Source organism: Saimiri boliviensis, chromosome 9 (assembly GCF_048565385.1).
Source record: "Saimiri boliviensis isolate mSaiBol1 chromosome 9, mSaiBol1.pri, whole genome shotgun sequence".
Classification (NCBI taxonomy): Eukaryota; Metazoa; Chordata; class Mammalia; order Primates; family Cebidae; genus Saimiri; species Saimiri boliviensis.
The window spans coordinates 62622983-62646319 of NC_133457.1; the positions used below are offsets into that span (position 1 = coordinate 62622983).

Sequence of the window (23337 nt, forward strand, 5' to 3'; positions counted from 1 at the left end):
TTAAAAGGCTGAATGTCTCCTCTATCAACAAGTAAGATTTTTGCCTTTAAATTTTTTTCAAGTTGTCATTTGGCTAAATAAATGACTTATAGTGGACATGGGATTCTATTTTATAACATTAAATGTTTAAACCTCTGATATTTGACAAGCATCTTAAAGTCAAATTCTAAATTAAGCCTTTTAAAAAATCTGGTTAACTCTTTTAGATATTAGGTACCCTATAGTCCAAAAGAGACATGTTTATCTTACTTGGTTTGTTAAAGCAATACAGGAAAAATTGTCAAATGTAAAATGGTGTTTGACTTTCTTTGTGTTATATAAATATGTTATCAGCATATGTTCCAAAATTGTATAAGATTCCTATAATTCTGATGTGTCTCAGTATATGTTAGCAGTAATAATTATGATTATTATGTTAAAGTATTTTTTAACATATAAAGAAAAGAGGTTTAATTGGCTGATGGTTCTGCAGGCTGTACAGGAAGCATAGCTCTGGCATCAGCTTCTGGAGAGGCCTCAAGAAGCTTACAATCATGAAAGAAAGCGAAGTGGGAGCAGGCACTTCACATGGCAAAAGCAAAAGGAAGTGAGAGAGGATGGAGGGGCAGGTGTCACACACTCTTAGTTGACCGGATCTCATGAGAACTCATTGTCATGACAACTAAGGGGTTGGTGTTAAAACATTCATGAGAAATCTGCCTCCATGACCCAATCACCTCCCACCATGCCCCACCTCCAACACTGGAGATTACAGTTCAACATGGGATTTGGGTGGGGACAAATATGCAAGCTGTATCATTCCACCCCAAATCTCATGTCCTTTTCACATTTCAAAATACAATCATTCCTTCTCAATAGTTCCCCACTCCCCAAAATCTTAACTCATGTAGCAGTGACTCAAAAGTCCCAAGTCCTATCCAGAGTCTCATCTGAAACGCAACTCCTTTCCACTACAAGCCTGTAAAATCAAAACTATTTATTTACTTCCAAGGTACAAGGTGGGGTAGAGGCTTTGCGTAAACATTCCTATTCCCAAAGGGAGAAATCAGCCAACAGAAAGGGGCTCCAGGCCACATGCAGGTTAAAAACCCAGCAGAAAAGTCATTGAGTCTTAAGTGGTCAAAATAATCTCTTTTGACTCCATGTCCCACATCCAGGGCACACTGGTGCAGGGGGTGGGCTCCCACGGCCTCAAGCAGCTCCACACTTGTGGCTTTGCAGGTTCAGCCCTGTTGTTGCTCTCACAGGTTGTTGAGTGCTTGCAGTTTTTCCAGGTGCAGAGTGCCAGCTACCAGTGGATCTACTATTTTGGGATGTGGAGAATGGCGGTCCCCTTCCCATAGATCCTCTAGGCAGTGAAGATAAATGTGTGGAGCTTCCAAACCCACATTTGCCCTCTGTACTATGCTAGTAGAGGTTATATGTGGTGCCCCTCTGCAGCAGACTTCTGCCTGGGCACCCAAGCTTTCTCTTGCATTCTCTGAAATCTAGGTGGAGGGTGCCAAGCCTCATTCACTCTTGCACTGTGCACCTGCAGGCTTAATACCACATAGAAGCCACCAAGGCTTACAGTGGCTTGTGCTCTCTGAAGCAGTGTCATGAGCAGTATCCAAAGCCCTTTAAGCCAAGGGTGGAGCTGAAGCATCCAGGATGCAAGGAGCAGTGTCCCAAGGCTGCACAGGGTAGTGGGGCTCTGGGCCTGACCCATAAGAAACCATTCTTTCCTCCTAGGCCTCCAAGCCTATGAAGGGAGGGGCTGCCACAAAGGCTTCTGACATGCCTTCAAGGCCTTTTGCCCTTTGTCTTGGCTAGCAGCACTTGGCTCCCTTTTAGCTATGCAAATTTCTCTAGCAAGTGGACTGCTCGAATCATTCTCCCCCTAAAAGCTTTTTCTTTCTCTGCCACATGGCCAGGCTACACATTTTTCAAAATTTTAAACTGTTTCCCTTTTAAATATAAATTCTAACTTTAAGTCATTCCTTTGCTCCCATACCTGAGCATAGGCTATTAGAAGCAGCCAGGCCATATCTTAAAGGCTTTGCTGCTTAGAAATTTCTTCTGCCAGATACCCTAGGTCTTCACTCTTTACTTTAAACTTCCACAGATCCCCAGGCCATGAACAGAAGGCAGCTAAGCTCTTTGCTAAGGGTATAACACGTATGCCCTTTGCTCCAGTTCCCAAAAAGTTACTTATTTCCATCTGACACCTCAGCAGCCTGGATTTTACTGTCCATAACACTGTCAGCATTTTGGTCACAGCTCCTTGACCAATCTCTAAGAAGTTTCAAACTTTCCCTCATCTTTCTGTTTTCTGAGCCCTCCAAATTCTTCCCACCTTTGCCCATTACCCAGTTCCAAAGCTGTTTCCCCGTTTTTGGTATCCTTATAGCAATGCCCCCTCCTCAGTACCAATTTTCTGTATTAGGCCACTTTTGCACTGCTGTAAAGAAATACAAGAAGCTGGGTAATTTCTACAGAAAAAAGGTTTAATTGGCTAGTGATTCTGTAGGCTTTACAGGAAGCGTAGCTCCAGCGTCAGCTTCTGAGGAGGAAGCTTACAATCATGGCAAAAGGTGAAGTGGGAGAAAGCATGTCACATGGCAAAAGCAGGAGTGAGCAAAAGAGGTATTCTGCTAAATTACTGTGTCCCACAGAGATGACCAGACTTTCACTGTGACTGTTTTGAGACGTGTCTTCCATGATTGTTATTTTACTTTAATATTTTTCAAAGGCAGTTTTTTCTTTCTTTCTTTCTTTTTTGAGACAGAGTCTTGCTTTGTTGCCAGGCACCAGGCTAGAGTGCAGTGGCATGATCTCGGCTCACTTCAACCTCCACCTTCTGGATTCAAGCAATTCTCTCAAAGGCAGTTTTACAATCAGCCATAGGACTCTGACAGATCCTCTTGAATGCAGGTTTCTGATAACTTTGGAGAATGTGGCATTAGAATAGAGGGGTAAAACTTTCAAGATTCCCATAGAGAGCTAATGTGTTCATGAATATTGAGCAGAACATAAGTTAATTACAAAGACTGAACTGATGGAAGACTGAAATAATCTTTTTATGACTTGTTTAAAACATTGCTAATTCGTTTATGTTTCAGAGTCTGAAAACTCTTTTTTTCCTTCTGCAGTTTGGACTAGATCCCGAATTCTTTCCAGGCTGCAGATTCCAAAGCTAATGCTTTCAAATTTTCTTCCATTTTAAAAATTTGGGCTCAATGAAATTACTACTATATTGTTCCTAGTAATATAGGCAAGAAAAACATGTCAGGCTGTGACCACTTTCCTCCTCTGTCACTAAAGATGCTTTGAGTCTAACCTCTGGATAAATTGTGCCCAACATTAACCTTTGTTTTTCTTCTGTTTTCATAGAAACGGCTCTTACTGAAAATCTGCATTTATCACATTCAGAAGCCTAGCCCATCTGCAGTGCCACCTCCTGGATGGAACACAGCTAATTAAACTGATCTATTATCAAGAACTAGACAGGGCTTATGACCACTATCATGAATATTCATAGCTGTTCCTGTAACCGGTTAAATATATATTTAGCCAACCTGCCATCATATCCATTACAATTGGCTTAATTATTAAGACTAAATGCTGCATATACATCTCAGATAATTCAGGAGATGGCTTGATAACCCTGTGTATTAAGTCAGTTCTCATACTGCTATAAAGACATACCTGAGGTGGGATAATTTATTGTAAAAAGAGGTTTAATCAGCTCACCATTCTGTGGGCTGTACAGGCTTCTGCTTTGGGGGATGCCTCAGGAAACTTACAGTCATGGTAGCAGGCGAAGGGAAAGCAGGCACATCTTCACATGGCTAGCAGGAGAGAGAGCGAGACGGAGGAGAAGTTCTACACATTTTCAAAGAACCAGATCTCATGATAATTCACTGTCATGACAACAGCAAGGGGGAAGCCTACCCTCATGAGCCAGTCACCTTCCACCAGGCCCTTCCTCCAACATTGAGGATTATAAGTCAACATGAGATTTAGGTTGGGACACAGAGCCAAACCATATCATGCTGCAAGACATGAACCAACAAATCAAAGCTATATCTGACCCTACATTGTTGCTAGATCATCCTAATTCAGGTCAGGACTCTTTTGGTGGCAGAAGCTACTTACGACTTTGGCCCTTGTGCAAGAACAGGCAGACTTCTGCATTGTGGATTTTACTGTCATTGCACCCTCTGCAGAGGAATGCAAGGCAGGCTTTTCCAGAGACTTTCTAGACCTTGCACCATAATGCTCCAACAAATAGTATCTGTAGGTCCAGGTACTCAGGAATATTTCCAACCCCAAGTAGATTAGTTCTTTCTGATGCCCAGTGACTCTGTCTCCATTAGCAGTAAGTACTTAGCTAGAATGAATACAAACAGAAATGGAGTGGAACTTGGCAGTGAGGAATTGTAACAGAGGACACCCATTTTTCTAAGAGATAAATGAATAATTAAAAGTTTTTTTCTCTTCTCTTTCTCAGCTTCCTACTTACCTCTTTGGAAATGCAGTTGTAACTTTTTTTACCTCCCCTAACCAGACATTCCCTACAGGGCAAGCTCATCTAACTGTGCTAAAAAGCTCTGCTGTGGGCCAGGTGCTGTGGCTCACGCCTGTAATCCCAGCACTTTGGGAGGCCGAGGTGGGTGGATCACAAGGTCAAGAGATCAAGACCATCCTGGTCAACATGGTGAAACCCCGTCTCTACTAAAAATACAAAAAATTAGCTGGGCATGGTGGTGCGTGCCTGTAATCCCAGCTACTCAGGAGGCTGAGGCAGGAGAATTGCCTGAACCCAGGAGGCGGAGGTTGCGGTGAGCCGAGATCGTGCCATTGTACTCCAGCCTGAGTAACAAGAGCGAAACTCCGTCTCAAAAAAAAAAAAAAAAAAAAAAAAAGCTCTGCTGTGAAGCTCTCTTCAACCGGGAGGTTGTCTAAGAGACAGCAGTTCATTTATATCCCAAAGTATGTCCACTGCAAAACTCTGTCCCACCTGGAGAGTTTGGGCCACCTTTATGATCTAGTTCTACACACAAAGGCACTGGTGATCCCCAGCTCAGCTACCCATAAATAAGGCAGCGAAGCAAGCTATGTGGACCCCCAGCTGCTCACTCCCTCCCCTGTGTGCCATTCATGCGAAGCCCCCTTTTAAAAGCACCCACTTTCTGCCCCAAAAGGGAAGTGGTGCCCTTAAGGCAGGAAGTCTGCCTATGTTCCCCTTAGTTAACTTTGGAACAAAAAATCACCTTCTTTATACCAGACCTCACTCTTGTTAATTGGACTCTGCAAGCAGTGAGCAACTGAACCTGCACTTTGATTACACTTTGGTACATTCAATAACAAGAGTATTTATCTTTCTTTCTTTTTGAGACAGGGTCTCACTGTCATCCAGGCTAGAGTGCAATGGTGCAATCATGGCGCAAGGTAGCCTCAATCTCCTGGATTCAAGTGATCCTCCCAACTCAGCCTCCTGAGTAGCTGGAACTGCAGGTATGTGCCACTGCACCTGGCTAATTTTTAAAATGTTTTTGAAGACACTGGATCTGTGTTGCCCAGGCTGGTCTTGAACTCCTGAGCTCAAGCAATCCTGCTACCTCAGCCTCCCAAACTATTGGGATTACAGGAATGAGCCACTGCACCTGGCCCGTAGAGTATTTTTCTAATATGTGAGTGGATGGATGGAACAACAGGCTGTGTGTATGTATCTACATTTATGTCTGTTTTTAGTGAGGCATTGAAATTTCTTTGAAACCGTCTTTAATTGCATGATATTTTATCCTGTGAATAAACCATAACTCATGTCTACTGTTGAACATTTTGGTTATGTGCACTTTCATTCAGTATTCCCTGATGTCTCTACTTTTCTATAGTGTAGAAGCACTTGAAGAAACAATCAGGACCAGTCTCTCTTTCCATCAGTAGCCTTTGTGCCAAACAAGTGGACACGTTTCAGATGATCTCAGCCAGGCTTGTCTGTGCCGTCTCCCCTAACACTCTGAATGCAGTGCACAGGTCAGCATTCCGGGTTGGTGTGCTCTTAGAGCATCACATGTCGAAACTGGGCTGCGCTCAGCTTAACGTGTCAAAGCTGGAAACAGCAATGACTAAGGCATACTTTCTGTGGCCGGAGTCGGTGGGTGACAGTGGAAATGCAGGAACAGTGGCAGCAGCATGCCTTCCATCCTTGAGCCTCTTGTTTCTGTATAACAATCCCTTTTCTCTCTCCTTAATTTGGGATTTTTTTTAGTTGGGTGGTGGTTGTTATGTTCTTTAGATATGTTCAAACTCCAAGCATGTGAACATTGCCTTAATTACACTTCATAAATAATAATCCCATTTAAAAATTTAAAGATCTTCCTCTGAATCCGCCTAAAATGCAGATACGGTTTTATTCATTATCATTTTACAGTGGCTTACTCCCCTGCTTCTGGAAGACTTCTTGGTTGCCCCACACCCAGATTAGGCAGCCTTTCCCTTTTAGACAGGAGTATTCAACATGTTGCTCTATCTCTGTTCCTGTTTCCCTTCCACTACTGTATGTAGGGAGTGGGTGGGACAGATAATTTGTCTTTAAAATTCACAGGTCTCCAAGAGAAGTTGAATCAAGGTCTGGTGTTGATCATGAGATTCTGGACATAACGTCGATGCAATCATTGGACGAGTCTTTTGGGATGTCCTGAGGAAGAGGATGAGTATATTTTTTCCAGCATCCAGGAAGGAAATGAATATTTATGATCCAGCCCTACAGATCATGGTAGATTGGATTATTATTTTCAATTCCTCACTCTCTCCCGGTGTTTGGAGTTTGCAGCCACATACTTTGTTGTACGACTTTACAGTATCTCCTGTTAGAATAGATGGTATCCATTTCTCTCCTGGCGTTGAGTTTGCATAGTTCAGCCATTGCTCTTCACCATAAGACTGAGGTATAGGCTACTCCTTCGGCCTGTGCCCAGGAAGAATGAAGATGGGGCAGATGTGTAACATGAGTGAGAAATGGACACTTATTATTGTAAAACACTGAGATTTGAGTATAATTTCTTACTGTAGAATAACCTTGTGAAAGATGACTAATATGTTGTATAAACAAACACAAACCGAAACAACAACAAAAACAAATTTCAGGATAGTATCTTGAGTTTTTGTTTTTTGAGATGGAGTTTCGCTCTTGTTGCCCAGGCTGGAGTGCAGTGGTATGATCTCGGCTCACTGCAGCCTCCGCCTCCCGGGTTCAAGCTATTCTCCTGCCTCAGCCTCCAGAGTAGCAGGGATGACAGATGTCCGCCACAATGCCCAGCTAATTTTTGTATTTTTAGTAGAGATGAGGTTTCACTACGTTGGCCAGGCTGGTCTTGAACTCTTGACCTCAGGTGATCCGCTCACCTTGGCCTCCCAAAGTGCTGGAATTATAGGCGTGAGCCACCGCACCTGGCCCAATATCTTGATTTTTTTTTAAAGTGTAAAAATGATTTATCTTGCTATGAATTTCTTTAGGTTTATCCTGTTAAGAGCTTGCTCAGCCTTTTGAGCCTGTAGGTTTTCATCTTTTGCTAGATCTGGGTTATCTTCAGCCATGATTTCTTTAGGTGTTTTTTCGGCCCTACCTTCCTCTCCTCTCCTTCTGAGATTCCAGTGACACAATCTTAGATCTTTTCTCGTGGTCCTGCAAGTCTCTGAGGCACTGAGCGTTTATTTTTTCAGGCTATTTTCTCTGTGTTGTTCAGGTTGTGTAATTTATATTGTTCTGTCTTGCAGTTCACGGATTCCCTCCTTCGTTCCCTCCATTCCGCTATTGAACCCTTCCATTGCGTTTTTTTTTTCTTCTGGAATTGTATATTTTAGTTCTGAAATTCCCACGTGGCTCTCTGTGTCTTCCATTTCTTTCATGAGAATTGTTTGTTTCAAGCGTGTTTGTAACTGCTCACTGAAGTGTCGGGAGGATAGCTACTTTTAAAATCTTTGCCAGATACTTCTTGGTGTTGGTATCTACTGATTATCTTTTTTTGCTCAAGTGGAGATTTTTCTAGTTCTTGGTATGTCTAGTGACTTTCAACTGAAACCTGAACCTTTCGGATATTATGAGACTCTGGATCTTCTGTTTTAGCTGGCTGTTTTTGACACCACTTTGGCAGGGGAAGGGCACCTAATTGGGGGCACACCCTCACTGTCTGGTGAGTGCAGAAGTCTGGGTTCTCCACTTGGCCTTTGTTAACACCCAGAGTGTCGGGGAGAGTATCCTTATTACTGTTGGGTGGGAGTGTAGAGTTAGAGTTCCCCAGTAGGCCTCACTGATTACAAATACGTACACACACACACACACACACACACACACACACACACAAACACACACACACATCTTTTCTTAATCCCAAATTCGATAGTACAGGATAACATTAAGGTTGTTTGACCTAAGGGCAGGATTTAGTAAATACGTGAAAGAAATCTCAGATGCATTCCCACAACTGGGGTGGAAGTCCAGACTTTATGTCCACTGACGTGGGGACACAATACGGTAGGAAGGTCTCACCGCCACTCATCGGGGATGCTCCCTACTTGGCCTTCTCTGATATCACCCTGGACAGAGTGTGCTTCCTTAAAGCTTGGCAGGTGTCAGAGGTCTCGGCGCCCCAGTCTACATTTGCCGGCACGAGTGGGAGTGGGCCCGGAGCGTTTTCTGTGGCGTTTGGCTGGAAGAGACAGTTGCCTAAAAGCTTTCTGTCTCACTAGGCTGCCTTTTTCTTGGTTCCTTGGCTAGAGGGAGGAGTCTTTTTTGGAGATTATTTTTGGTCTGTATTCAGCATTTCCAGGTAGCTGGCTCCTTGAGCTCCAAGTCAGGGATCTCTGAAGCAAAGAAAAAACCCGGGGAACGCAGCACCATGGCATTCCTCAGGTCCCAAGGTCTCTAGCTGGTCTGCCTTTGCTTCTTCTTTTAGAGTGTTATCTCTGTTTTATAGATAATGTCCAGTGTTTCTAGTTGCCTTTTGTGGGAGGAATAGGGAGAATTATGTCTGTCTTCCCAGAAGCAGAAGTCTCCAATACAATGTGATTTTATTTATGTAAATGTTTGAAGTTATACATATTGTCACAGGTATGCATGTTTTTAATAAATGGATGTATATGTAAGCTGGAGGGAAATACAGCTGATCCACCCTAGTGTTAATAACTGATCTTCCCTGATCATGACCACCCAGTCTCTGGCTCCTCACACTTCTTTAGTTTTTTCTTATGGCATCTAGTGTTACCTGCCCTCATGCTGTGTGTTTGTCTATTGTCTTTTTCCTCATACTAGAAGGAAAACTCCAAGAGGGCAGGAACATTATCTGTCTTGCTCCCTGTTGCATCATTAACACCTAGAACATGTAGTCGGCACTCAATAAGCATTTATTGAGATAATAAATTAATGAAAAAGTGAATAAGAAGATAAGGCTGGTGGCTCACGCCCATAATCCGAGCACTTAAGGAGGCTGAGGCAGGTGAATCACAAGGTCAGGAGTTTGAGACCACCCTGGCCAACATGGTGAAACCGTCTCTCTACTAAAAATACAAAAAATTAGCTGGGCCTAGTGGTGGGTGCCTGTAATCCCAGCTACTTGGGAGTCTGAGGCAGGAGAATTGCTTGAACATGGGAGGCAGAGGTTGTAGTGAGCCAAGATCATGCCACTATACTCCAGCCCAAGTGACAGAATGGGACTGTCTCAAAAAAAAAATGATAAAATGTATCAGTACTTTCTCTGTATTAAAAACAAAACACTTCGAAAAGACTGAGAATATCACCTCTTTCTCCAATGAGAGGCACATGGAAATGCAAGGGAGTAGGGGAGCACAGCTACCAGTGGAACGCAGACTCTGATTTATAAGCCAATTAATGACAGATATCGCTGTTTTAAGGAACCAATTACTTGTAACACAATTCACAACTGATCAGAACACACAAGTGGGAATGAGTACAGCTGGAAAGAAGGCCTCTATTGTTTTCATTCCGACTTTATTATGACTTTATAAATTTATTAAAAATTGTTTTAAACAAATTTCAGGTTCAGAGGTACATGAGCAGCTTTGTTATATAGGTAAACTCATGTCATAGGGGTTTGTTGTACAGATTATTTTGTCACCCGGGTACTAAGCCCAGTACTCGATAATTATTTTTTTCTGATCCTCTGCAGATGCTGGCGAGGTTGCGGAGCAAAGGGAACACTTATACACTGGTGGTGGGAGTGTAAATTAACTCAACCATTGTGGAAAGCCGTGTGGCGATTCCCCAAAGAGCTAAAAACAGAAGTACTGTTTGACCAGCAATCCCATTACTGGGCAAATACCCAAAGGAATACACATTTTTCTCCCGTAAAGAGATATGCACACGAATGTTTATTACAGCACTGTTCACAATAGCAAAGACATGGAACCAACCTAAATGCTCATCAGTGACAGACTGGATACAGAAAATGTGGTACACATACACCATGGAATACTCTGCAGCTGCAAAAAAGAACAAAATCGTGTCTTTTGCAGGAAAATGGATGGATCTAGAGGCCATTATCCTTAGCAAACTACTACAGGAACAGAAAACCAAAAATCACGTGTTCTCACATGCAAGTGGGAGCTAAATAATGAGAACTCATGGACACAAAGGGGAACAGCAGACCCTGGGGCATTCCTCCTTTTCTAGGTAAGTTTTTCTTTTGGGATTTGACCCTCTTTGGATTTGAAATTTAGCATAGGCCCTGAAGATGAATCTGTCTTCTGAGTTTCATTTTTCCTCATCTGGGGAGGCAGCATTGCCTATGAGCTAAAAGTACAGCCCCTGGACAGTGCTATGGAGTGAATGTGTCTCCCAAAATTTATGTGTTGAAAACTTAGTCCTCAATACAACAGTGTAAGGTAGTGGGGCCTTTGGAGAGGTGTTTAGATCACAGGGGTTCCGCCCTCATAAATGCCACTATTGAAAGGGCTTGTGGGAGTAGGTTTGCTCTCTCCTCCCCTTCTGCCTTCCACCATGTGGGGACACAATAAGAAGGTCCACAGCAGATGCTGTCACCTTGATCTTGGACTTCCCAGGATTCAGAACAGTGAGAAATAAATTTCTGTTCTTTATAAGTTACTCAATCTCTGATATTCTGCAGTACTAGCAGAAAACAGACTAAGAAAGCCAGGCTGCCAGTATTCCGGTTCTGGCTTGACCATTGACTCATTAGGCAAGGGACCTAATCTGTAAGCCTCAGTTTTCCCATCTATAAAATGGGAATAATAATAGCATCTACCTCTAAGGGTGGCTGTAGATTGAATTATTACTTACAAAATGCTTAGAATGGTGTCTGAAATTGGCTATTGCCAGCCTCTTGTTAATAGCTTACAAGATTGAAATGATTAACTATCCAGGTGAAATACAAGCTGAACGAAACTGAAGCCAGACACTTTTGTGGTTGGCCACAGTAGGCAAGGCCCTGATGACTGTGGTCACCAACTGCCCAGAACCCACCCCTGCCAATACAGAAAGACCTTACAGAGAAGAGCCTCAGCCGAAAGAGGTGCCCACATTCTGCCTGGACGTTGGCAAAAGAACGACTCATTAAAGAAGACAGGCAATTAGCTGGGCATGGTGGTGTGTGCCTGTAGTCCCAGCTACTCAGGAGGCTGAGGCAGGAGAATTGCTTGAACCCAGGAGGCGGAGGTTGCGGTGAGCCGAGATCGCGCCATCGCACTCCAGCCTGGGTAACAAGAGTGAAACTCTGTCTCAAAAAAAAAAAAAAAAAAAAAAAAAAGAAGACAGGCAAAGACTGCAGGGAGGGGCTTCACCAATGTGGCTGTCCTTTCTGGCCCTCGTTCTCCTCTCACTCGCTGTCCTGCCTTGAGAGCAAGATTTCCTCCGTTTCCCTCTCTGACCTCAGGGGCTCCCGACTCTGAGTGGGTCTGTTTCATCCCTCTGTGCTCTCATCCTGCAGAGATCCTTGAGGAGCTGTGTCAGGCTGAACTCTGGCGTTTGCAAAGCTAATGGTCACTAGGAGCAGCCAGGGCTTCTCTGGGGCAGGCCCGGAGGGAAGCTCAGGAAGGGGCCCTGCTTTAACCTCGGTTCTGAGTCTGTTGGAGAAGACTCAGGATTTCCCGAGCCTGAAGCCAGAATTGCCATCAGGTGCTCTATTGGTCCTGGGAGTGACGACCTTGCTGCAGTGAGGATTGCTCTGGGACAATCCAGACTTGTTCGGCTCTATCCCAGGTCTGTGAGGTGAGCAGCTGCCCGGCAATCCTACTGCCAGTGTTCAGTGAGACGGCACATGCTCACTTTGCTCCTGCCTACATCAACCATAGCCAGCTTTGCAGTCTCAACCACTGTGTCTGACCTTCTCAGCCTCTTCCTTTACCTCAGCTCTGCTGAGTCTCACACTTGCCCTGCAGTCCTGACCTTTGATTGTATTCTCTCAGAGTTAACCCTAATTCTGGCCTCCAGGTCTCCCTATTATTCACAGCCACCCCTTGGACAAAGCCTGATCCCTGCTGCCCAGGGAATCATCTGTTTGGTCCGGATCTGAGCCCTGGATCCTGCCCCATCGCAAGCTCTTGAGGCTGGCTGGGGAGGGAATGGAACTGGTTCTGGGGACCTGGCTATATGCTCGGGGCTGACACTGTCATATAAAATGAACCTAAGCCCACGTGGCACTGTCCACCCCAACCATGGCTGAATCAGAGGTGACGCCAAGAGTTTGTGAGTGGAGCACCAGAGGAGTCTGCTGGAAACTTTCAGACCCCTGCAGGTGGGGAGTTAGACTTCAGCTTGTTACATAAACCCAGGAGGCACTGAAGACTGCCCATCCATTAAACCAGCAGTGAAAAAACCCCAAAACCAAATCCCTCTGTTACCCAGTCTGGGAAAGCAGAAGCCGCACTTTGCCCAGGTCAGTGGATAGAAGAAGTGCTGCCATGAGCAATTCGAGGCTCAGCCTGGACCGTGTGAGTGTGTGAAGTTCAGATTCACACCACTTGAGTGATGCAGGAACACAAAGTCATGCCAGAACTCCAGGCAAGGAATGGAACATAAGCACTGCCCTGAAGCCCAGAGAACCCCAGCATAAGCAGATGAGAAGCTAAAAGATGCCTGCATATTCCCAGGGTGCTGGAGCTCCCATGGAGAATCACTCTGCGCAAGACGAGCTTGCGGGAAAGATTCCAAGCCATGAGAGGAAATGAATTCGTGAGACGGAGCAGCTACAGACACACAAATAGGATTGCACCCCAAAGAAAGAGAGACGTTAACCAATCTGGATGAAACCTTACACAGGTGCACAGAGGACGTGCAGGTGTTATGAGAGCCAAGAGGAGGAGCAGTTAACTGGTCGTTGAGATGATGATCACCTGGTCTTAGGCTCAGAAGAGGAGTCGGAGAGAGCCAGTGAAGCCAGGGACGGCTTCCAGGGCAAAAGGACCAGCGAAAGGTAAGAAATAGTCCAGTTTGTGTGAATGTGAGCCCACAGCAAGTGAGAGCTGCTGGCATAGGAAGTGTAAGGCAAGCGTAGAAGGTACGGCTGGAGGCAGATGGGGCTGGAAGATGAAGGCCATGTATATTTTGCTAATTTCTTTCTTTTCTTTTCTCGCTCTCTCTTTTTTTTGGGTAAGACATGGAGTCTTGCTATGTTGCCCAGGCTGGCCTTGAACTCTTGAGCTCAAGTGATGCTCCTGCCTCAGCCTCGATCTTTCTGCCCCTGAGTAGCTGGGACCACAGGTGCACACCACCGTGCCTGGCTTAATTTCTTAGACCTCATCCTAAACTGTAACAAGAAACAACTCTGAAATAGTCTTGGATGTTTTTCAGCTTAAAGCCATTTATCTCCTTCCTTGAAAGTTTAGGGCCAGTTTTGCAGCAGCTTTTGCCAGTGTGGACTCTGAAAAATGAAATGCATGTGGGGTGTTCCATTGCTCAAGCTGGATGCAATGCACAAGAAATCTGGGCCCCCAGAGGAAGGGAGAATGAGCCGTCGAAGTCAAGTTTGTTTATTGCAGCTGTGTGCACCCTGTTGCTCACTCCTAGGGTCCAGGAGAATGAGGTTACAGCCAGCTGGCCTTTGCCACCAAGCTCCAGTCTAAACGGCTTCACAGGCAAGGATTTGGACAGCCCCCAGGTCCCTTGGCCCACTGCTCAGTTCTTACTGAACAGATCCACACTTGGATCCCAGGCACAAGCTGGGGAGTCTGTTCCATGTCCAGCTGAAGGTGTGAATGACTGCAGTTAAGCCAATGAAATGATTGGAGACTGATCTTACGGGAGGGAGAGTATTATCCATGCCTTTCAGGAATGTATCAGCTCCCCCTTTCTCCCTCTGCCCAGTTTGGATTGTGGAGTGATGGCTGAGTAGCAGGTGCCAAACCCAGCCTCACTTCCCCCTGCTGACTTCCCAGGTGTCTCATAGGCGGTTCAGGACTGAACCCGCCCCAGGCTCTACACAGAGAAGGTGATCTTGGGCGAATCTCTGAAACAGGGCTTTTGCCCACGGTGTGCAATGTGTGAAAAGCCAGGGATGGTGGATATGGAGAATGCTCTGAAGCCCAGGGAGTGCGTCAATTCTCCCAGAATGCCTGGCAGGGATGCAGCTGGCTGCCTTCCTGTGCCCATGGCAGACGTAACTATCAACACATGTCTCAGTGATCTATTGCCACGATCAGTGCAGCAGAACAAACCACCCAGAATTCAGTGGCTTGCAACAAGTCTCTGCCTAGCCCAAGAGAGTCGTCGGGTCAGGATTCAGGCTGGATGACGTCTTGGCTAGGCTTCCTCACGTGACCTGCAAGGTGGCAGGCTGTCGGGTAGGGGCTCACCTGTCTGGGGCTTAGCTGGGGAGCCTTGGCTGTGCAGAGAAAACTTTCTAGAAAATTCTGCCGTCCTTCCAGAGGCTGGTCGGGCATATTCTCATGGCAAAGGTGGAGGGGCAAGAGCAGAAGTGGCAACCTGCGGCATTTTTGAAGCTTCTGCTGTGTCGCAACCTTGGCCAAACTCAGAATGAAGGGGAGAATTCATACCATCTCGCCATAGGAAGAGCCCAAAAGTCCATTGTAAGCGGGTGAATACGGTAAGAGGCGAAGATCTGAGGCACTTTAAGCAATCAGCTTCCCAAAACAGGTTTCAACTCAGTCCTCCACAGCTGCTACCAATCGACTTAGTTCAGACACAACATAAAAGCTGTTTGCCATTACCACTCTAAATACACAATTTGCAGGCTAGGTTTTGTGCAGCCCTTTAGTTCCAAAGGAGTGCTTCAGGGAACTCTGCAGGGAGGGGGTGATGGCAGGAGGGGAGGGTAAAAGGCAGGGTCCTGGGTTCTCCTGCTTCTTTAAAGCTAATCCACTCTTACTTGTTTTAGTCCTTTATAAATCTCAAAGTCTCAGTAGATCCTGGAACCAGAATCGGGCTCACTGTCACTCTGCTACATTCCATTGGTCAAAGTAATAAATTACCTAAATTCAAATGAGGCCTGGGTAGTTGTGGGTTTTTTTTTTTTTTTTTTTTTTTTGGTTAGAGACAGGTTTTCACTGTGTTGGCCAGGCTGGTCTCAAACTCCGCTTCCTTTTCCTGGAAAGTTCACTTTGAGAGGAGCTAGTCATGTAAGTGTCTGACTACTCTCAGACTGCCATACCTGGAAGAAAACTCAAGCTAGCCCTGCGGAGAGAGATGCCTGGTCAGTCCCGAGAGGTTGTAGCTCTATCAGCCTAAGAAGTATAAAATCTTGACAAGACCCAGCCCCAGCCACCAACTGACCATACTATATGAGAAATCCCAAGTGACAATCACTCAGCTGAGCCCATTCAATCCACAGGGACAGGAGAGATATTAGCAAGGTATTTTAAAAATGTTTTATTGAGGTGTAATTCACATACTATACAGTTTGGCAATTTGAAGCATACAATTCAATTGTTTTAAGTATATTCACAGTTTTACAATCATCACTACAATCTAATTTGAAAACACTTTCGTCACCCCCAAAAGAAATCCTGCGACCTCCAGCAGTCACTTCCCATTTGTCCCTCCTCCCCTAACCCCTCCACCCTGAGCAACCAGTAATCTACTTTCTGCCTATGTAAATTTGTCTGTTCTGGACCACAGGGACTCTTTTCTCCATTGCTTTCATAGAAATGGAATCAATCATATGTGGCCTTCTGGGACTGCCTTTTTAAACTAGCACCACGTTTTCAAGGATCTTCCATGTTGTAGCATGTATAAGAACGCATTTCTTTTGACCGTCAGTAATGTCTTTTTGTATAGCTAGATCACATTTTATTCGATGGATATTCGGTTGCCTCCACTTTTTGGCTATTTGTCAGTAATGTTCCTATGAACATTGCTGTACAAGCTTTTGTGTGAACATATGTTTTCAGTTCTCTTGGGCATATATCTAGGCTAGCAACTTCTTTTTTGAACTTTTAGGTTCAGGGTACATGTGCAGGTTTGTTACACAGGTGAACTTATGTCACAGGTGAACTTATGTCACAGGGTTTGTTGTACAGATTATTTCATCACCCAGGTGTTAAATCCAGGACCCAGTAGTCATCCGTGTCTATGCTGTTGTGAATAGCGTTACAATAAACATTTGTGTGCATGTGTTTTTACGGTAGAATGATTTCTATTCCTCTGGGGTATCTACCTAGTAATGGTTGGGTTGAATGGTAGTTCTGCCTTTAGCTCTTTGAGGAATTGCCAAACTGCTTTACACAATGGTTGAGCTAATTTGCAGTCCTACCAACGGTGTATAAGTGTTCCCTTTTCTCTGCAACCTCACCAGCATCTGTTATTTTTTGACTTTTTATTAATAGCCATTTTGGTTGGCATGAGATAGTACCTCATGGTGGTTTTGATTTGCATTTCTCTAATGATTGGTGATGTTGAGGTTTTTTTCATATGCGTGTTGGCCACATGTATGTCTTTTGAAAAGTGTCTGTTTATGTTCTTTGCCCACTTTTGAATGGGGTTGGTTGTTTTTCTCTTGTAAATTAAATGTTTAAGTTCCTTATAGAAGCTGGATATTAGACCTGTGTCAGATGCATAGCTTACAAATATTTTCTCCCATTCTGTAGTTTGCCTGTTAATTCTGTTGATAGTTTCTGTTGCTGTGCAGAAGCCCTTTAGTTTGTTGTTGTTGTTTTTGAGACAGAGTCTTGCTCTGTCGCCCCGGCTGGAGTGCAGTGGTGCGATCTCAGCTCATTACAACCTCTGTCCCTGGGTTCAAGCAATTCTCCTGCCTCAGCCTCCTGAGTAGCTGGGACTACAGGCACGTGCCACCATGCCCAGCTAATTTTTTGTATTTTTAGTAGGGACAGGGTTTCACCATGTTAGCCAAGATGGTCTCGATCTCCTGACCTTGGGATCCGCCTGCCTCGGCTTCCCAAAGTGCTGGAATTACAGGCTTGAGCCACCGCACCCCACCAGAAGCTATTTAGTTTAATTAGATCCCATTTGTCAATTTTTGTTTTTGTCGAAATTGCTTTTTGGTGTCTTGTCATGAAATCTTTGCCTGTGCCTATGTCCAGGATGATATTGGCCAGGTTGTCTTCTGCGTTCTTATAGTTTTGAGTTTTACATTTAAGTCTTTAATCCATCTTGAGTTGATTTTTGTATATGGTATAAGGAAGGGGTCCAGCTTCAATCTTCTGCATATGGAGGCTACCCGGTTATCCCAGCACCAATTATTGAACACGGAGTGTTTTCTCCATTGCTTGTTTTTTTGTCAGCTTTGTCAAAGATCAGATGATCATGGGTGTGCAGCCTTATTTCTGGGCTCTCTATTCTGTTCCATTGGTTTATGTGTCTGTTTTTGTACCAGTGCTACGTTTTGTTGGTTACTATAGCCCTGTAATGTAGTTTGAAGTCGAGTAACACGATGCTTCCAGCTTTGTTCTTGTTTTTGTTTTGTTTTGCTTAGAATTTCTTGGATATTTGGGCTCTTTTTTGGTTCCATTTGAATTTTAAAATAGTTTTTTATAGTTCTCTGAAGAATGTCATTGGTAGTTTCATAAGAATAGCATTCAGTCTGTAAATAAATTGCTTTGGGGAGAGTGTTCATTTTAATGATACTGAATCTTCCTATCTGTGAGCGTGGGCTTTTTTTCCATTTGCGTCTTCTCTGATTTCCCTGAGCAGTGTTTTGGAGTTTTCACTGTGGAGATCTTTCGTCTCCCTGGTTAGCTGTATTCCCAGGTATTTTATTCTTTTTGTGGCAGTTGCGAATGGGATTGCCTTTCTGATTTGAGTCTTGGCTAGGCTGTTGTTGATGTATAGGAAAGCCAGTGATTTTTGAACATTGATTTTTGTATCCTGAAACTTTGCTGAGGTTGTTTATCAGCTGAAGGAGCTTTGGGGCTAAGACTACAGTGTTCTCTAAATACAAAATCATGTCCTCTGCAAACATGTGGAAAGAAAGTTGCCCAGGTGCCAAGGAAAGAGACTGAAGGCACAATCTGTCCCAGTATAATAAATAACTGATTACTTAGTTTTAGCGATGATACCAAATATATTTAGAAACAATCACATACTCAATTAGATAATCAATCTTATTAAATCACGATTCTTTATTAATCTTTGCCTTAGTATTATAGTGTAGAAACATTCTTGTCTTACAGTGTAGACATAATCAGGTGAAATACAGTTAGGAACTGAAGGGACATCGTGAGAAGTGCTCAGGAGGCCAGCGCGAGAGCCTCGCGGTAGCACCAGCGCCTGGGAAGGCGCCCGCTACTTAGCAGGCCGTGAAAGGGAGTTTCCCTCTCACTGGGGAGTCCAGAGAACACTCTGCTCTGCCCGGCTTTTAAGGAAGGCCTGACATTAGCCAGACCTGCCCGCAGACACCCAGGGCTTCAATGCCTCTCTGTGGTGCAGTGCTCTGATGGTCACCATCCTTGTCCACTTTCATGTTCCGCCTTCTCACCCAGAGCTCTTTTTAAGTTCTTAAAAGTTGTGAGAAGAATAGAGGAATCCTAAAAGCCGTTAATCTTTCTGCTAAGTACATAGAAAGATGCTGACGTAGGTGCCTCCCCTCCCTGCAGCGGCTACCTGAAAGGGAGGGGCCCCCTGTACCGTAAGCACGTGATTTGCTTGACCCTATCAATCCTGCCAGGTGATTCACTCTCCTGCCCCTGCCCCCTGCCTTGTATACAATAAATATCAGCGTGTCCAGGCACTCGTACTTTGATTGGCAGGGGACCCCTGGGCCCAAACTCTGTTTTCTCTTTCTTGATGTCTTGTGTCTTTTATTTCCACAGTTTCTCATCTCCACACCTGTAGAGAGGGGCTCACCCTGTAAGGCTGGACCCTACACAAACAGGGAGGGTTTGACTTCCTCTTTTCCTTTTGGATGTCATCTTTTTTTTTTTCAGACAGAGTTTGACTCTTGTTGCCCAGGCTGGAGTGCAATGGCACGATCTTGGCTTGCTGCAACCTCTGCCTCCCGGGTTCAAGTGATCCTTCCACCTCAGCCTCCTGAGTAACTGGGATTACAGACATGTACCACCATGCCTGGCTAATTTTGTATTTTTAATTGAGATGGGGTTTCTCCATGTTGGTCAGGCTGGTCTTGAACTCCTGACCTCAGGTGGTCTACCCGCCTCGGCCTCCAAAAGTACTGGGATTACAGGCATGAGCCCCTGCGCCCGGCCTGCATGCTCTTTATTTCTTTCTCTTGCCTGATTGCTCTGGCTGGGACTTCCAATACCATGTTGAATAGGAGTGGTGAGAGGGAAGATTTGCTCTACCAAATATCAGCTGGAAGTTAAACTCCTGAGATGATGCCAAGGTCAAGGCATAGCTGGTGAGGTTACGAACGAGGTTACGGCAGCCCTAGTCACTCCCTACAGAGCCAGTAATGGACAGAGAGCCAGGGAGCAGGGCACAGGAAGGAGACATCAGATGCACTTTGAGGATGACACGGCAGTTGCCTTTTCCCAATTCATGTTACAGGGGTGACCTGAAACATGTCAGAGATACAGCCTCCTCGTGCACCTTGAGCATCTCTTTTAAGTAGAAAGGAGAAGGAGGAGAAAAGAGCATTTATAGCCGGGCATGGTGGCTCACGCCTGTAATCCCAGCACTTTGGGAGGCCGAGGCAGGTGGATCACGAGGTCAAGAGATCGAGACCATCCTGGTTAACATGGTGAAACCCCGTCTCTACTAAAAATACAAAAATTAGCTGGGCATGGTGGCGCGTGCCTGTAATCCCAGCTACTCAGGAGGCTGAGGCAGGAGAATTGCCTGAACCCAGGAGGCGGAGGTTGCAGTGAGCCGAGATCGTGCCATTGCACTCCAGCCTGGGTAACAAGAGCGAAACTCCGTCTCAAAAAAAAAAAAAAAAAGCATTTATGGAGCATCTGCTCCTTCTGGGCACAGCATAAAGGACTATTCACACACAGGCAAATTCAAGCCCTCCCAGGATGGAGGTATTATCGTCCTTATTTTACTAATTAGGATTCACCTTTAACAACATTCAGTAGCTACTTTAAAAGTTGAGGCCGGGAGTGGTAGCCCACACCTGTAATGTCTGCACTTTGGGAGGCCAAGGTGGGAGAATGGCATGAGTCCAGGAGTTCAAGACCAGCCTGGCCAATATGATGAGACCCCACCTCCACCCCCACCCCCACCCCCCAAAAAAAAGAAAAAGAAAAAAGAAGAAAGAAAAAGAAATTAGCCAGGCATGGTGGCATGCACCTGTAGTTTCTGCTATTCTGGAGACTGAGGTGGGAGGATCACTTGAGCCTGAGAAGTCAAGGTTGCAGTGAGCCGTGATCCTGCCACTGCACTCCAGCCTGGGTGACAGATAACCTATCTCCAAAAAAAAAAAAAAAAAAAAAAACCCAAAAAAGTTGAAACTGGGTTTTGTTGAGCCATATTAAGTATAGATGCTTCAAGAAAATGCCTGAAGATCAGAAAGCATCAGGTGCCCTGGGTCTTATGATAATACACAACTGGGTTCTTTCCTTGGGAGTAATGGGGTATGTTAGAATTGCCTAAGTATGGCTGGGACGTGGAGAGGAGAAGGAAGTAGTAGGGAGAGAGGGCAAGAGGGTGCAAGCGTGAGCAGCCAGGGGGTGGAAGGAGCTTTTGCTTTGAAGACAGCTGATAAGATGGTCATGGAAACATGTTTGAGCATCAGAAGTGCGGTGCCGGCTGACCGCCACTTGATACCGGGCGCTCTGCATGCCTTGTTTTCTTTAACTTTCGCAACAGCCATCGGTCATCCCAGAGGTCAAGAAGTGTGCCAAAAGCTCCATGGCCGATAGCTGGAAAGGTAGCATTTGAATCCGAGGCTTGGTGATTCCAAAAGTTTCCACTGGACCCTCTCAGATTCATGCCAAATCACAAGCAAAGTCTCTCCAGTCCTCCACCTCTGTTCTAAACTTTTTCTTTCTCGATTTAAGTGAAAATCTTACTTGCGTCTGAGACTACGACCCCCCTGCAGCTTTTTCCAGGTTGTATGTCAGGGACAGGGAAGGGGGTTGTGCTTTTATTCCCACGCCTCTCGGCTCAAAGCGACTGAAGATGGAGTCAATGTCCACCTTACAGTTTCCGGGCTGCGGTCTCCTCCTTCCCTAAAATCTGTGCGCTCTGCCACTGTTGGCGTCTGCACCCCTCCACAAGGGACAGACACATCTTGGTTTACTGCATTTCGCAGATATTGTTTCTTTTTTTTCCCCTCGTTTCCAGTTTTAATCAAAGCTTGTATGTAAGATCACTTTATTCCTGCATCTTCTCAATGGTCTCCCCCTTGTATTTGCCATTTTCCTTTCCCGCTTGGCGAGATTTGGCTTTCCGTTCAAGGATCTTTTTGCGGTCTTTGTCCAGTTTTAGCCTAGTGATAACCGCCTTGCTGGGTGAATGCCTGAGTGGCCGGTTGTGCCATCAGCCTTTTCCCGCTGCACCTGTTCAGTGTAAATTACGTATTTCTTCCTGTAAACCTGGACCACTTTGCCAATCTGCTGACCTTTCTAGTGTTGTGGTACAGCCTGAACTTCATCGTCCTTTCGGATGGGCATGGATTGCATCCTGTGCTTCTGCCTCAGCTCTTTGGAAAGAGGGTAGGACATAATCTTCCTGCGAATGTGGGAAGGTGCATTGAAATACCTTTTGCCATTCTTGCTTTGGTCAGAAGTCACAAAGGGATTGCACTTCATTTTGGCTGCTCCGGCTTCGGTGATGGCCGTGAAAGGGAGTATTGTGTTTTTTACAAATTGAAGGTTTGTGGCAACCTCTCACCGAGCAAGTCTATTGGTGTCATATTTCCCATATCATGTGCTCAATTGTGTTTCTGTCACATTTTTATATTTCTCACAATATTTCAAACTTTTCATTATTATTATGCCTGTTATCATTATTTGCAATCAGTGATGTTTTGTTACTACCATCATTGTTTTAGGCTGCCACGAACTGCAGCCATGTAAGGAAGCAAACTGAATTGATAAACATTGTGTGTTTGCTGTCAACTCCACCAACCTGTGGCTCTTCAGTCTCTCTCCCTCTCCTCAGGCCTCGCTATTCCTTGAGATGCAAGCAGTGTTGAAATTAGGCCAGTTAATAACTCCACAGTGGCCTGTAAGTGAAAGGAAGAGTTACATGCCTCTCACTTTGAATCAAAAGCTAGAAATAATTAAGCTTAGTGAGGAGGGCATGTAAAAAAAACTGAGATACGCTGAAAGCTAGACCTCTTGTGCCAAATAGTTAGCTAAGTTGCAAATGCAAAGGAAAAGTTCTTGAAGGGAATTAAAGGTGAGCACGTGAATGACAAGTGAAGCAGCCTTATTGCCGAAAGGGAGAAGGTTTTAGTGGTCTGGATAAAAGATCAAACCAGCCACAACATTCCTTTAAACCAAAGCCTAATCCAGAGCAAGGCCCTAAGTTGCTTCAGTTCTATGAAGGCTGAGAGGGGTGAGGAAGCTGCAGAAGAAAAGTTGGAAGCTTGCCCAGGTTGGTTCATGAGGTTTAAGAAAAGAAGCCATCTCCATAACATAGAAGTATGAGAAAAGGCACTAAGTGCTGACGTAGAAACTGTAGCAAGCTATCCGGAAGATCTAGCTGAGATCACCGCTGAAGGTGGCTGCACTACATGACAGATTTTCAGTGTAGATGAAACAGCTTCTATTTGAAGAAGATGCCATCTAGGACTTTCATAGCTAGAGAGAAGTCAACCTAGGGCTTTAAAGCTTTAAAACAGGAGTCCCCAAACTACGGCCCGCGGGCCGCATGCGGCCCCCTGAGGCCATTTATCCGGCCCCCCGCCGCACTTCAGGAAGGGGCACCTCTTTCATTGGTAGTCAGTGAGAGGAGCACAGTATGTGGCGGCCCTCCAACGGTCTGAGGGACAGTGAACT

At 45.0% G+C, this 23337-nt stretch overlaps 1 pseudogene; it reads right to left on the reverse strand.

Moving 5' to 3' along the window:
• Positions 1-21706: 21706 nt before the first annotated feature.
• LOC141585528 (large ribosomal subunit protein uL24 pseudogene) lies at positions 21707-22143 on the reverse strand (annotated as a pseudogene).
• Positions 22144-23337: the final 1194 nt, after the last annotated feature.